This window comes from Etheostoma cragini, chromosome 15 (assembly GCF_013103735.1).
Source record: "Etheostoma cragini isolate CJK2018 chromosome 15, CSU_Ecrag_1.0, whole genome shotgun sequence".
In the NCBI taxonomy this organism is placed as follows: Eukaryota; Metazoa; Chordata; class Actinopteri; order Perciformes; family Percidae; genus Etheostoma; species Etheostoma cragini.
In genome coordinates, this window is record NC_048421.1 from 16,179,688 (window position 1) to 16,194,498 (window position 14,811).

A 14,811-nucleotide genomic window follows, 5' to 3' on the forward strand; every position below is an offset into this window, starting at 1 on the left:
AACAGGGTGTGAAGTTAACTTTTTTTGCTTACCAGCGACAGTGGCTGGTAGATGCCCAATTTTAATCATATTCTGAATTGAATCAATACATTATTTTTTATTAATACAAATTTAGCTCCAAGGTTTTAATGCAGTACCAACAATGGATACATTGTGCTTAGAGGTAAAGAGATTGGGAAGGGTTCTTTTACCATCTTCAGAGTTGATGATGATCTGCAGCCACCAAGTTACCAAACATTTTCCCTCCTGAACAGATTTCTCAAGCCTAAAACATAATTATTATGGCATACCTAACAAAAGATACACAGGTGGGGATGAAAAACACATTCTTCATTGTAGATGGATACAAAGATAATCATCCTGGTATCCTCAAATTATCTGAAATGTCAACCTCGTGGGGGCGCTAGAGGGAATATCAGGTGATCACTAAAGTCAGTAGGATCTGTCTGCTGGCTACCATACATGTTTGTACACACTCTGCTCCTGGGGTCCCGTCTTCCCCAGCTGTCTGGCAGTGCACTTGACACGTCCAATACAAAGGGTTTGCATTTTGTGACGCGTAGGTACAACAATAAGTCCAGTGCATGGACAACATTGCACTTGACAAAAGTCTGGAGTTGACAGAAATATGCGTGGTCAAAGCCCCGGCTGTGAACTGTTTGATTCCTTTAAGTTCTTCACTACAAAGGCCTTCCGTTAGTTTGGCATTTGAATGTTTTTATTATGAAGCAGCAAAATCCAGAATGGTCGGGGATTTATTAGCAGTAACAAGTCGTGACTCCACTGTGCATCATTGTTACTTATCAACAGCACTCTTTGACAAACGCTGTCCGATCCGTTACAAGGAATGTTTCACAATCCACCGGCCACTGTGGCTGGTATACAAGGCAAAGTCACCCGCCAGTTTGAAACAGTACCTTCCATTGGCTTGTGGTGGGCGCCAATTTCCTACCTTATATCTGAAATAAGCAATAACATATAGGGAAAAGCCTCTGCTTTTCCTTAAAATTCTCCACCATAATTAATAAAAGAAGAATTCATATCCCTGGACTGTGTGGTGCAAGAGTGAAGCACTTTATATCCTGTTATGTTGCTCAGCAGGTAATCCACCTGTAATCTAGTGGTGAGAGCCATCGGGAGGACCTCTCTACAGGTTGCTTCATGCTTTACTTTATCCTTCAAGCTAAATTTCATGTCTGACATGCTGTGGAATGCAGAGCAGCCTGCCGCTCCCACCATGAGGCAAGACCTGTTCTTCTGACCACACTAGAAAAAGTGTGAATTATGAATATGAAAAAGCTCATAACGTTGGAGAATAATACCCGCTCTTTGCTGTATTGATTCCATATCCTCTCTGTGTCAGTGCTGGATTAGCTGGGTTTACCCAGGAATGGTCCGAGTACAACCCAACGGCAAAGGTTTAACCCTTAAATACATTTGGCAAACATTACTAGATACCTTGGGTCTAGTAATCTGGTTTAGTGATCTGATGTGTGTATGGAAATGAAGCCATATGATTTTGCTTGTAAACTTTTCTGAATGTATTAACAAGCAAAAACACACACAAAATGTTTGTTTATAAAAAATATGCACTAAAGGGTTAAAACAGCTCCCAGACATACACATGGTCAACATTAGTACTCTGAGAATTCTGTGTGTGTGTGTGTGTGTGTCTGTCTGTGTCTGTGTGTGAATTTGTTTGAGAGAGAGAGAGTAAAATAAAGTAGAAAAGAATATGTTATCTTGAGAAAGAAGAAAAAAAGAGATAGTGATGACAATGTCTGGAACGGGTACAGTAAGAGTTTGTCAGACCTTTTTCTTTGTTTCCTGTATCTGATTTTAGTTCTTGATTTATTGTTTTTATTCTTGTGGTTGTAGCACAGTGGAATCTATATAGAAACAATATGGAATTTGTTGAGTTCTTGAGGTAAAAAAAAGAACACACACATTCACACACTCATAAACCTACACCAGAGAAGCTGAGGATAGTTTGATCGTAAAATCAACAACATGATATTTAAACTGTATGTTAGCAGCTACAAGTGGTATAGTATAGTTTGCTGATGAATGTTCCCATGATCTAACTATAATAGCGGAATCTGTGTGTGTGTGTGTGTGTGTGTAAAAAAGGTTGAGTAAGAAAATGCTGCCGTACTGCTGGCTCTTCCACGTCTACCCTAAACAATAAAAGCCCAACCCCTTCCTCTGTCTCACTTAGACTCAACGTTAACCATCAAGCCTCTAAGCCCCGTTTGGAAACACTTCTGCTGAAGTGTTAAATATATTAACAATAATAATGACAAGATGAGACAGCATCGCCGTCATTAAACGCTGAAACATGTTTTGTTGACAAATAGGACAACACTAAAATGTATTTAAACAAAAAAAACTCTTTCAATGCCTTCCACCTTTTCGTCTGTCACCAGTGGCAATAAATGTACAAAAAGTACACTCGGGGAGTCCTAGGCCACGGAATTAAGTGCTCCGGTGTGAGATGAATAATGGGGGGGGGGAACGCTTGTTCGGAGTACAGAGCTGCTTAGTTTAGATACAGATTAGTGATGTCCTGCAAGAATATTTTCCGTGGCAATACTGTGTCGATACACAGACGCCACTTATCAATTTTTAATTGTGTTGGTCAGTTTGTCTGCTTGACAATGTCATTTTGTGCCAATAAAACTCAAGTGGGATGAACAAACAGAAATATTTCTTTTTAGATAAAACAGAGGTGACAATGGTTGACAATCGACGTGTCAATGTCTATGTCTCCTGTTAACTTTGTTAGATCGGTAAATGCCTGATATCGGCCGATAACATCGACCCGCCAATACATCGGTCGGGCTCTACTCTTTATTAACTTACTGTGCATTAGCAATACTGTGTGCAAATATGGTCAGGCTAATAAAGCCTCTTTGAATTTGACAGTTTGCTTTTGGGAACATACTGTAATTTCAAATTAGGAACAATTTGAAGTTGTAAAAAAGGTAATAAATTGCAATATATTGCAGAATATTGCAATATGTTTAAAATCACAATAATAAGTGACAAAAGTATTGCAATTATATCGTATCATGACACTTCTGGTGAATCCCACCCCTAGTAACTAAAGGGGGCGAGGCATAGCAGACTGACTGGAAGGATCAGAATTATGTTAATTAATTGGATTATTATTGATTTAAGTTCAGGGTGGTTTAACATGAAGGCATTTGATTGACAGATAGTTATGATTGTGTACTGAACCAAGAATGAAAACATAACTCATCTCACCATTGGTCAGTCGCCAGCATCATGTTGTGGTCCGGGAAGTTGTTCAGGCAGATGGAGGACGTGTCCTCTCTACCACCCACAACTCCACAGGACTCAGTGTACAGTGTGCTGGGACACAACTAAAGGCCTGACTCTTTGAAAAAACTTTGTAAATTGTCTCACTCTCTGTGTGTTTTCTAACTTTTTAATTTCCAGTTCCTCTCCCCGGCCTTGTTCTGTTTGGCTGCTCTGCCTGCAGAATAAATAAATACACTTCAGCGCTATCGGTTTTCCATACTGCGCAGCTCCCCCAGACGACAGAAACATGTCAAACCGGGCAAATAAATAGCTCCCCCATAACCCAAATAGTGTAATTGCTCAGATCCTGCGCCCCTGCTTGCTCTCTTCCTGAACAAAAGAACCAGCCCAAAAACGTCCTCTGCCCAAACCTGAGCCTAAAAAAGGAGACTGTCTGCCCAAAGCACTTTAACACCCTCTACCGCTACCTCCACCCAACCATTTCTGGAGCAAGACAGGGGTCCAGTTCACCCACATTCCCCACTAACTTCAAACACTGTGCAACATCAGTTCAAATGAAAATTTGATGAAACCCACTGGGAATTAAAGGATCACTCTAGCAACAGATAATACGATACAGCAAAAGAAAATACATTATAATAACAGAGCAAAACATTTCACAACCAGCCATTTAGACTGTGAAATGAAAAACCGTCAATAAAACTGCACAAATTAAATAAATCTATGATTTAAAATATGATGTGCTCATTGGCAGAAAGTAATGCTACATGATAGCAGTAGCCAGATTTGAATTAAACACCATGAGAAAATCCATGAAAATGAATGCCAGCTTGTCAGGTGCAGTTTAATGTAAATACATGTGAGTGAAGACACTCAGCGGGGAGGGTAGAAGCAGTTAAACGCACAGACCTTTAACCCCGACCTCATTCTTTAACTCTGACCTGTGCCTGAACCCAAAACCTCACACCTTCTCCCCCAAGCTGCTGCTTTTACCTCTAGGTGCAGCAGTAAACAGAGGGAGGCTTCCCCCCTCTGTGATATTCAATAGGTCCAGTGGAGATAAACTGTGGGGTACAGTAGTTATACGCACCAGGCTCAGACCTCCTCTATATGACCCCAGTGGTTAGGCAAAGCAGGTCTGCTCCACTGGACTTCTGTGAGAGAGCAGGATCATTTACCTTCATTTGGCAATGTGTGTGTGTGTGTGTGTGTGTGTGTGTGTGTGTGTGTGTGTGTGTGTGTGTGTGTGTGTGTGTGTGTGTGTGTGTTGCTCTCCAGTTCAAGCTAAGGAAATGAAAAGTGTTTTCAAATGTTTTCACAACCTGGGGGAGTTTAAGGACCTTGCTAATCGCAACCACACGTCGAAGACCTACTTTGACACAATCCCACACAGCTAATGGATAAACACCTACACATTGGATTACAGTACAACCTGTACTGTGTGAAACCATAGCTAATCAATCCAAAACAATTTCATTCACAAATCTGGTTTCGATGAATAATGGCCAACTTGAATTTCCTAGCTGGGGCCAGTAATGTAATATGAACATCTGTACAGTATACCAACGGGCAGCTAAACATAGCTACGCACATTTCCTCCATCACGCAAATCCCAGAATCCCATTTATAGCATTATCTAATTCGGCCTCCCCCTGCCTCTTATGAATATTTATGCTTTCCAGTACATTTTGGTTAGAGTCGTACACAGTTATCACTGGGGGCATGTCCAGACGTGTAATTGTTTCCATCCACGCTCCTGTTGTTTACATTGCAGGGCTTTGCCAGCAAAATAAATGTTTTCTAGATACGTAAACACAGCGACCAATGGCAACAAGAATGTTTCAGCAGCGTTATCATTACATGAGGTATGTTTACAGTAGAAGAATAATTTGGTTAAAATGTTGGTATAATATGGATTTAACAACAAAAAATGTACTGAATGAATCAAATTTTAACATGTGTGTCAGTGGATTGTTGATCTTTACAGTGTTAGTGTTAATTTTCTAACCTGGGCTGGGACACACATAAATACGGTTTAATAAAGTACTTATTGGACTTATCATTGCACTTACAATAACAAGCGTAGCTGTCCTCAATGTAGATCATTGTGTTGTCTCATCTTCGTTTTTTCCTGCATCCACCGTGTGTGTTTGTGTGTGTGTGTGTGTGTGAGTCGCACCAAAGTCCCGGTGAATGGTTGATATTGGCGCAATCGCGAAATCCTGGAGGGCCTACTTTATGAAAGACGGCTGCCGGTGTTTTTTCTTTTACTGTACAAACAATGTGAACGGGGTTGCTCATAATGATGAACCTACAGAGAATTATCGCCATAATCTGCAGCTCCCCTCAGCTAGTTCTTTTTAGTGAGTTTTGGCTGATTGTTTAAACTGTACGGTCCACAACTTTACAGTTTTCACAGCATTCTCACGGCATAGTTTTTGGCTCTAAAAACCCACCTTACACTACCTGCTGTACAAAAATCAGACAGCTGGTGAACATAGTGGAGCACTTAGCAGCTAAAGAATAAGACATTTCCCTCAGCAGGTGGTGGAGACCAAAACAAGAGCTAAAAGAGAGCGAGTGAGTGGACTTTCGCCAGGTAGACACAATAAAATAAAATGAACTGATCTGTAACTTCCAGATGGGTAAAATAAGCAACTGTTTACTAATAAGTTTGCATTATAAAACTTGAAAGCTGATGATGCCAGTGTTGTGTTCACAGCTTGTTTCCACTGCCCCGAAGTGGCCAAAAATTAGTTATTGCAGGTTTGAGTAAAGGATCTGAATACTTTATAAATCTGAAAGCAGTAGTCTTAATATTTCAACATGAATTTTCAACACCTCTGAGTGGGTTTTAAAAAGGTCTGCCATCTTTGCATTATGCCCGTGCACAACTAGTCTTTTTTTTAGCGGGCGGTTGTCCTGCACTATTCACTCTGCGCCTCCAACCAGCCCAGCGCCACCCCAACCTTGCCCCCTTTAGCGGCACACCCTCCTCTAAAAGCTTTTTTAATTATGGCAGCCATTAAAGCAGATCTGGCTCTGACTGATGGTAGTGTATGCACCACCGCTCCTCTGAGCCAGCACTTATGACCACACACACACACACACACACACACACACACACACGTGTATGTACAGTATATACACAAATGCACACACATACAACATGCACACACGTGTGTAAATGCACTAGATGCAAACTGATTTGACCAGACAATCGAACTGGCTCCATTGGCATTAAATCTGTCTAATCATCTTTTTTTAAGTCTGCAAAAGTGATAGTGGCATGCCCTCATCTACTCGAGTAAGAGAGAAAGGACATAAAAAAAAGAGCAAGAGAGAGGGGGCAAGAAAAAGAGAAAGGCGGGAGGAAGACAGAAGAGGAGAAAGGACATGAGGGAGCAGAGCTATAAACCAATGTTTCCATTTGTCTCCCTAAAGAGAAGGTGTGTGTCTGCTGCTAGACTGTTCAAATAAAAAAAAATAAACTATGCTGAAAAATAAATGCAGAGCTAAAGATAGACAGGGCAGCACGGCGGACTGGAGGACTCATCCATTGAAAACAGACATGTACACTTTCAATTATCAATCCTGTATCATAAAACAGAAATAAAAATGGTGACATCATACGCTTGATGAGCTACACTGCTGTTGCCTGAACATAAAGGAGAAACTTAAAGAAAGCTTAAGTTCCTGAGAGCCAGGCAGCCGAAAATAAGATGTGTCTTTAGGATGTACAAGTGCAAGTGTAAGTGGTCCCAGGCTACTTGTACCTGTGTGAATGTGTCTGTGTTTATGGGATCCAGAGGCCGTCTGGTCTACATGAGACACTAATCCAATTGTCACTGTTATAAGAGACGTATTTGACCTCAGGGCTTCACGGGGTCACGCTTGCTTCCTGTTTGGACCAATGGGGAGACTCCATCAGTGGTCTTCAGGCTGCTATAGCCAGTCTCGAATTACACTGCCTGGGTCTGGGAGCCACAGTGCTCCCAGGGGTAGATTTTGGAGGTGTCCATATGTGATATGTGGACGCTGGGTGGGGTTTTAGCTAGACGGGTCACGCAGCCACAGAGTTGCAATCCTACCCACTTCAAAAGGGTCCCTGTCCTTCATTTCCCTGAGGGCACCCTGCTGTTTTCCCTCTGTGGCACCCCCAACCGGCTGGCCCACCTCACAATGGCGAATGACGCAGGGCCCCTGCTTAAAGGCCTTGAAGTTGGACACCTTCCCAGCAGCCCTGCCTCATGACCTCCCCTGTGTGTCTGATGCTCACAGCATCCCGGCTGATAGTGTCTGCACTTTGATCTAGCCTTAAAAAATACAAAAACAGTGTAACTCGAGTAAGCCACATCAGGATCTCAAGACTCCCTCCGATATCACCGTATAGACCATATGGAGCAACCTGATGTGGCTACACTATCTTTTAAAAGGAAGTACTTTTGTTATATATATATATATATATATATATATAGGTTGAGACATATTGCAGGCCACTCTGGTATCAGGGCAGAGGACAAAGGAGAAGATACAACATCCACAACAAAGCCTCACCTGTCTTCTGGGTTATAATTATGCATGTGCGAGGGCTTGGTGATTGATAAAAAGATGAAGAGATAAAAGATTTCCATTATCTGATGACTTTTAATGATAAACTGTGGATGTTAAGAGTATATGTCCCTCTCATCTTTGCATTTTCCTAATTTCCTGCATCCTCGTACAGGATGAAAAACAACTTCCTCAATCATTGCCTGCAAAATAAAGTCATTTTATTACGTCAAAGTTTGTTTTATTGCCGTTTTACGGTGTCCAGTGACAGCGTTGCAAGATAAATGAGGAACATGCAGACCCGAATTACAAGTTAATGGGCCGTAACTCTAAATAGAGCTCACACGCTAAAAAGTCTTTCAATGTTTCTTTATTTTAAAATGTATATTTCTGTCAATAAATTCATTTCCTATTGATTTGCTTTCAGATTAAGTTACAGAAAAATGAAAATTGTAAATGTCGTGGGAACGTGCACCATAAAATTGATTCTGTTGTTTTTTACAATAAACTGCCTTCCCAAAACTAAGTTTTAGGACTTAAGGCAAAAGTAATCGTCAGGACAACGTGTCTGGGCCAGTGTCAGTGCGGCTGTTCACTTTTTAAATGTGCACGTTAAGCTCAAATGATTAGCTTTCATTAAACTTAAACATCTATTTTTAGTCAACTGGGGTTTCTACATAATCCAATGGTACACCCTTTTTAGTAGATTTTAATAATCAAATAAATAATTACTAGCTTCAACTAAACTGTTGAAATTCATGTGCAGGATTGCGTCTTCCCACGCATTAGATTAGCCTGCATGGTGACGTTGGTGGGAGCAACCTGTGGCATAGAGAAGACCTGACTGAAAGAATGTCCGTTAATTGAAAAAACATAGGCAATGCAAGTTTTTCTGTTTCGTAACTATTGTTTTTAGGCTTTCAGCATCAGCAAAAAGATTGTATGTTGTGCAAATATTTGTCAAAATATCATTTTATTTGTCAAATAATTCATATAAGCTTCTAATGGCGGTTTTCCACTGCGTGGCATCTACTCGACTCGCCTCTACTCGCCTTTTTTGGTTTTTCATTACGAAAAAACGTCCCTGGGACCTGCTACCAGGTACTTTTTTAGTACTACCTCAGTCGAGGTTCCAAGCGAGCTGAGGCGCCACCAAAAGGTGACGTGGAAACCTGCTGACTACTGGTTGGTTGGATCACTGCGTGGTTAGCAGACAAGAGGGGGGCTTTATGTCGTTTCCAACATTGCACAATGTTACTTTAAAAAAACAAGACAACATATCAAAGAAAAGGTTTTATTTAGCTTTTCAAGTAGCGCATCAAACCGTCCCGTACATTCCGGTCTTCTTCCTCTGCACCCTGTGACAGTGTCACCACCGGCTCTGCTGGCCCAGATGGATCCCAGTCGTTGTCATAAGCCTCTCCGTGACTCTGATTGAGATTATACGAAGCACAGCAGGTCACAACCAGAGATCTTACCGGTTGGACATCGAAGGCCCACCACACGGTCTGCGACGGCGATTTTGCAAAGCGTGAATGCTCTGAAACGCAAACGGTACACAGCATGCATATTTTGGTGTGTAATCATGGTTGCTAAAGTTCATGTGCTTTATATAGCGTATAGTAAATACCGACCGGGGCCCCTTACAAATGCAAATGTTAGCTAACGTTACCAGGAAACTTAACTTACCCTTTTTTGTCGGCAAACAACAGACATGTTGACGTCAGAACTCTGTTGGAATTCCCAAATTCCAACAGAATATGGTGACCAGCCATGCTAAGGCGTTACTCAATCTGCAATGGAAAACGTACGCAGAATGCGTCGAGTCGAGTAGAGGCGAGTCGAGCTGTTACCAGCAGTGGAAAAACGCCATAAAGTAACATTACAAGAAAAGGATCATTTTTCAGGTTTGGTAAATAAAAAATTTGAAGTTTGTTCACCAAATTTGTTTTGTTTTCTTGCTCCATTTGGCATGTGGCCAAGTAACCTTGTTTTACAAAAAGTTACAACTGGTTTACAGCTCACAACAAATTTTAAGGTTAAAAAGCTACCAGTTCATTCCCAAATACATTTGGCAGTCCTATATACATACACCGTCTTATGCAGACAGTTTTGGAAGTAAGTTTGCATCAACTTTTAAAGCTTAATTTACTTATTATTATTACACTAATGTCCAGCATCATTGGTGGATCTAGAGACTGGGAGTCATAAAAAGTCCTGAGTAGAGTCATGCACTCTCCAAAGGACCGGAAACTCCTCAGCAGATAGAGGAGACTCTGGCCCTTCTTGTAGAGTGCACGGGTTTTGTCAGTCCAGTTCACTTTATTGTTTAGGTGAATGCCCAGGAATTTGTAGCTCTCCACTACCTCAACGTCCGATCCCTGGATGCTCACCGGTGGGAAGCGGGATGTTTTCCTCCTAACGAAGGCAAGCATTTCCTTTGTCTTGCTGGTGTTGAGCCGAAGCTGGGTGAGCTCACACCAGCTGACATAGTCCCTGATAACGAACCTGTATTCTGAATTGTTCCCCTCAGAAACACATCCAACAACGGCTGTGTCACCGGAGAACTTCTGGATGTGGCTGTGGGTGGTGTTGTGGTGAAGTCAAAGGTGTAGAGGGTGAAAAGGAAGAGGAGAGCACCATACCCTGAGGAGCACCTGTGCTGCAGTGCACCACGTCAGACACACAGTGATGGAGCATCACATACTGTGGTCTATTGGTGAAATAGTCAGTAGTCCATGCAGTCAGGTGTTGGTCCACTCCGGCACTCTCCATCTTCACTCGGAGCAGCAAAGGGTGGATGGTGGTAAAAACACTGGAGAAGTTGAAAAACATGACTCTCACAGTGCTCCAGTTGTCCTCCAGGTGTAGCAGCGATCTGTGCAGCAGGACGATCACTGCTTAATCCACCCTAATCCCAGGCTGGTAAGCAAACTGCAGGGGGGTCCAGCTGTGTGCCCACCAGGGGTCAAAGGTGACGTAGGATGATCCTCTCCATGGTCTTCATCAGGTGAGAAGTCAAGGGAACAAGTCTAAAGTCGTTTGGCTCCTTGGGACGCGGCGACTTCGGTACCGGGTCCACACAGGGGGTGTTCCACAGGGCTTGGACTTTCTCCAGGCTCAGGTTGAATATATGCCTGATCAGAACACAGAGATGGTCAGCACAGTCCCTGGGGAGACTTGGGCTGATGCCCGGGGCCTTCCTTGCCTTAATCGTTTCAAGTTTACTTCTCACCTGATTATGAAATACCTCTCGTTTCTTTGGTAAATGTATGCCAATGTTAACTAATTATTGTTGCACATTTTAAACAGAAGATAAAGAATTAAATTAAAGAATTTGTCAACAATAATAAAAATAAGTGCTGGATTTAAATCAATTTTACATTTTAATTTTAAATGTAACCTAGTTAAGTTAGGTGTTTGTGGTTAAAATGCTCTCTATTTTGACAATTATTAAACTTAATTTTTTTTTTTTTTTAGACTTTACATAATAGTTTAGAATATACAAAAATGTGTTTTTTGAGTTTTACCAATTTAAAACAAGATGTTAGCTAAATTAATAAAAAGCGGGTGGAAAATGTCTTGATTTTTTAAAGCTATATCTAAGTAACAGTTTTTACAGTGCATATTGTCCTTTAAACTCACTTTCCAAGTGATGTATAGGGTGAGCAGGCCAAACCACCATAAGGCTCCTTCATTAGAGAACCCTGGAGAATGACCTTGTGACACAGCTTCTATTTTTCTCCTTTGCTTAACCAATAGTGAAGGCCATCACTCACTCTGATTAAGTAAACCCCAGTGTTAATAGATTTCCTATGGAAGGCCTTCTGACAGAAGTACAAATGTATTCAGGCTGAGCCCCTGAGGCACTACGCCATGATACATGGCTCCAGTAACATCCCAGGAAATGTTTTACAAGTGGACCAACTGGCTTGTTTAAGGTCAGAGGTTACATAAAAAACAGATTGGTTTAAACTGTGTCATTCGATTGACACTAGAGGGAGTTTAAAGGAAACCCATCATGCCTCACAGTGGGAAATCCTAAACCGGCTCCTGAGATATTTATTTTTAGTATTAGAGGGAGGTTAAACAATATAAGCAGTGGAGAAGAGCCAAAGCTGAAATCGACTGCTGTCATGACTGAGGCACTCTCACCCTCCATGTTTTGAAAACCCAAACAAACAGCAACACTGAGTGACTAACACCTTTTGACACCCTGGGACCCAAACACAAGCTGTGGGCAGATAAGTACTGCGGGCAGAAACTAACGTCTGATCAGAAGCACATGGGCAGATGACGACTTATTCTGGCTGAACCTGTGAACGCAGTTCATGGAATATTACGGAGATCAAGGGTCATCGAGATACTGTACTGTCTCCTTTAATTAAAACAACTTCCTTGCCATTTAGATTTTCTTTCAATACACTTTCCTGTTTATTTATTAATTAATTACCAACTTACTGGTACTTAATACCAACAAAACCTCACAGTTAAATTTCAGCCTGCATGCACCTTTTTTAGCCTAAACAGAGTAGCTTATATTGTTTATATTAGAGAGAGCAACAAGTTAATGCAATACAGAGTCACCCTTTCTGCTCTCTTCTCCTTTTTGCTGCTAAGACAGCTGTGCTGCAAGCATCTGTCTATAGGCATTGTCAGCAAAAAAAATCTTTTTTACTTTGACAAAGTTTTCCTGACTGAAGAGATATAAAAAAATATAAAGTTCGGTCTGATGGTAGACCATGTTATCTATTTATTCTATTTCTGGACATCTCACGCTAAGCTTGTCAGTCTCAGCAGCTTGACTTTTTAATTGGCTTAACCCCTTGAAGCTTTGACAAAAATTAAATTTTTGTTATGCTCTAATCTTCTTCGTGACATCCGCTACTTTACACTGTCAAAGTTCCTTGCACTTTTGGATTCAGACCATATCTGTAAAATTATCTTTCTGCATTCCTGGAGCCATAAGTGTTTGGATGCTGTTTTTTGATTGATATTGGAATCTTTTAGACCTACCTACTGCAGCCCAGCCTCCTCTCCAACACCACGGCATCCAGGATGTTCTGGGAAATTTAACTGAGCGTCCACTTGATGGTTTTACTTCACAGCCACCAGTATCTAGTCTAGCTGTCCTGTAAAACACATGCCTACATATAATCACAATGAGTGTGTGTTTTACTATAATGGGGCCTAGTGTTGTTCTTCTGAGATATATTAGACCAGCATGATATGCATGCACATGCTTCAGTGAGCTGAAGACTGTATGTACTGTATGCCTTACTGAGTACTAAGTAATGCAACATTAACCGCAGACACAATACTATGCATACACTTAGTTACAGAAATCCCTTTTGTAAACAATAAGAAGCCACACAAAAGTAATAAACATGTCAGAAGTTTCAGCCAGCACATAACTACAATAGTTCAGCACAGCCCATTGGGCATTCTTAGTTAATGTTTTTATTTTTGTGCGATGCCAAGCATCTGGCCCATCCCACATGGGATAACAACAGCACTACTTTACAAAGCATTCATCATCTGGTACTACATACAGAGAAATAAAGCTTTTAGATGACACATTTCAAATGAACTCTACTATGAAAAGAACTGCTATAGCAACAGTTTAATCTGATAAACAGCTTTTTCTCCTCATCTCCAAGACTTTCATATGTTAACAGCCAGCTCAGTCTTTGTGTATCATTACAAAATCAATATGTGTTTTTATCACTGCAAGGCCAAACTGCACTAACCGCCCACATGGCTTGTAAGCATTAGGCCTACCAATGGTCATAAGGAAAACATTTCGACATGAGCTGGCACACATAAGGATGACACAGTACACAATTGTCCAAACAATGATACTAAGGTACTTAACCAACAGCTAAAAGTCAATTTAAAAAGAAGAAAAAAAATGTACTCACTAGTTAAAGAAGAAAAACGGTCAATCACAGCTCATGGCCAGTTCTTTGTTGCTGGTTGTCCCATCACCACACCTGTTGCTCCTCATGTGTCTTTAGCCGACGTAAAGCAAGAAAAGCTCCGTTCATATACAGCCGAACAAGCAATGTCAAAGAGATACACAACGGGAAATCATCCTGATACGGCCTCGATAACACAAGTGTATCACACACGGCGTTACGTGGTAGTAATGTCATTCAGTGTTAACTCGCAATATGGCCCTTTGCCAGGTGAAGTTGAGCAGACAGTTAGCTAACGTTAAGTTATCGTTAACGTTAGCTACTCCATAATGTTGTGATACTTTTCGGCATTGTCAACTCGCACCCTTTATCATTTTAACGGAACAACAACCCGGTCCACACAGTCACAGCACGAAATGCTCCAGGCTAACGTGTAGCACAGCTAGCTAATTCTTCCAAACTTGGCTAGCTAGCATTGCGGAGTCAAGCGTTAATCTCTTTCTGCATTGGCCCCGAGAATGAGCTTTGAGCAACCAATCAAAAGAAAATGACACTAGGATAAAAACTATTTAGAACAAGATTACTAAAATTGTTTATATTTTAATATGAATAAGTACTGTTGGATTCACTTTCATGCAAACGTTTGGTTAAACAAAAAAATGATTAATTAGTAGCCTAAATGCAATAAAGAATGTTGGGTATTTTTCGGGGAGCGCCTTAATTCCATGCGGATGTCCTGTCCCTTCTTCAGGGACTATGCTTTATGAAGATGCTTCACATCTATTATGCCTTATTTATAAAGTAGGTCCATTTCTTTGCTGCTAACCTCATATTGGTCTTTCCATTTTGAATTACAGTCTGTCGTTAAACCGAACTTTGTCATCATCATCTGTGCTGAGGCTCAGCTAAAGGCTGCTGATGCCTACAATTACCATGTTCATATATATTCATGTTAACAACTGCAATACTATAATGCTGATGATCCTTTCATAAACGGAAGTGTTGGGAATGGCTGACCTGTTTGTGAAAAGTAAAGGCCAAAAGTCTTCATCCCCTG

General features: G+C 41.1%; 1 long non-coding RNA gene across 1 annotated transcript in view; it reads right to left on the minus strand.

The window, feature by feature from the left end:
• LOC117957944 overlaps nt 1–14,248 on the minus strand; it is a 48,462-nt gene extending 34,214 nt beyond the window's left edge. Inside the window, exon 1 of the long non-coding RNA XR_004659628.1 lies at nt 13,758–14,248. This is a non-coding gene — a long non-coding RNA (uncharacterized LOC117957944). The remainder of the gene's footprint in view (nt 1–13,757) is intronic.
• Between the last annotated feature and the right edge of the window lie 563 nt (nt 14,249–14,811).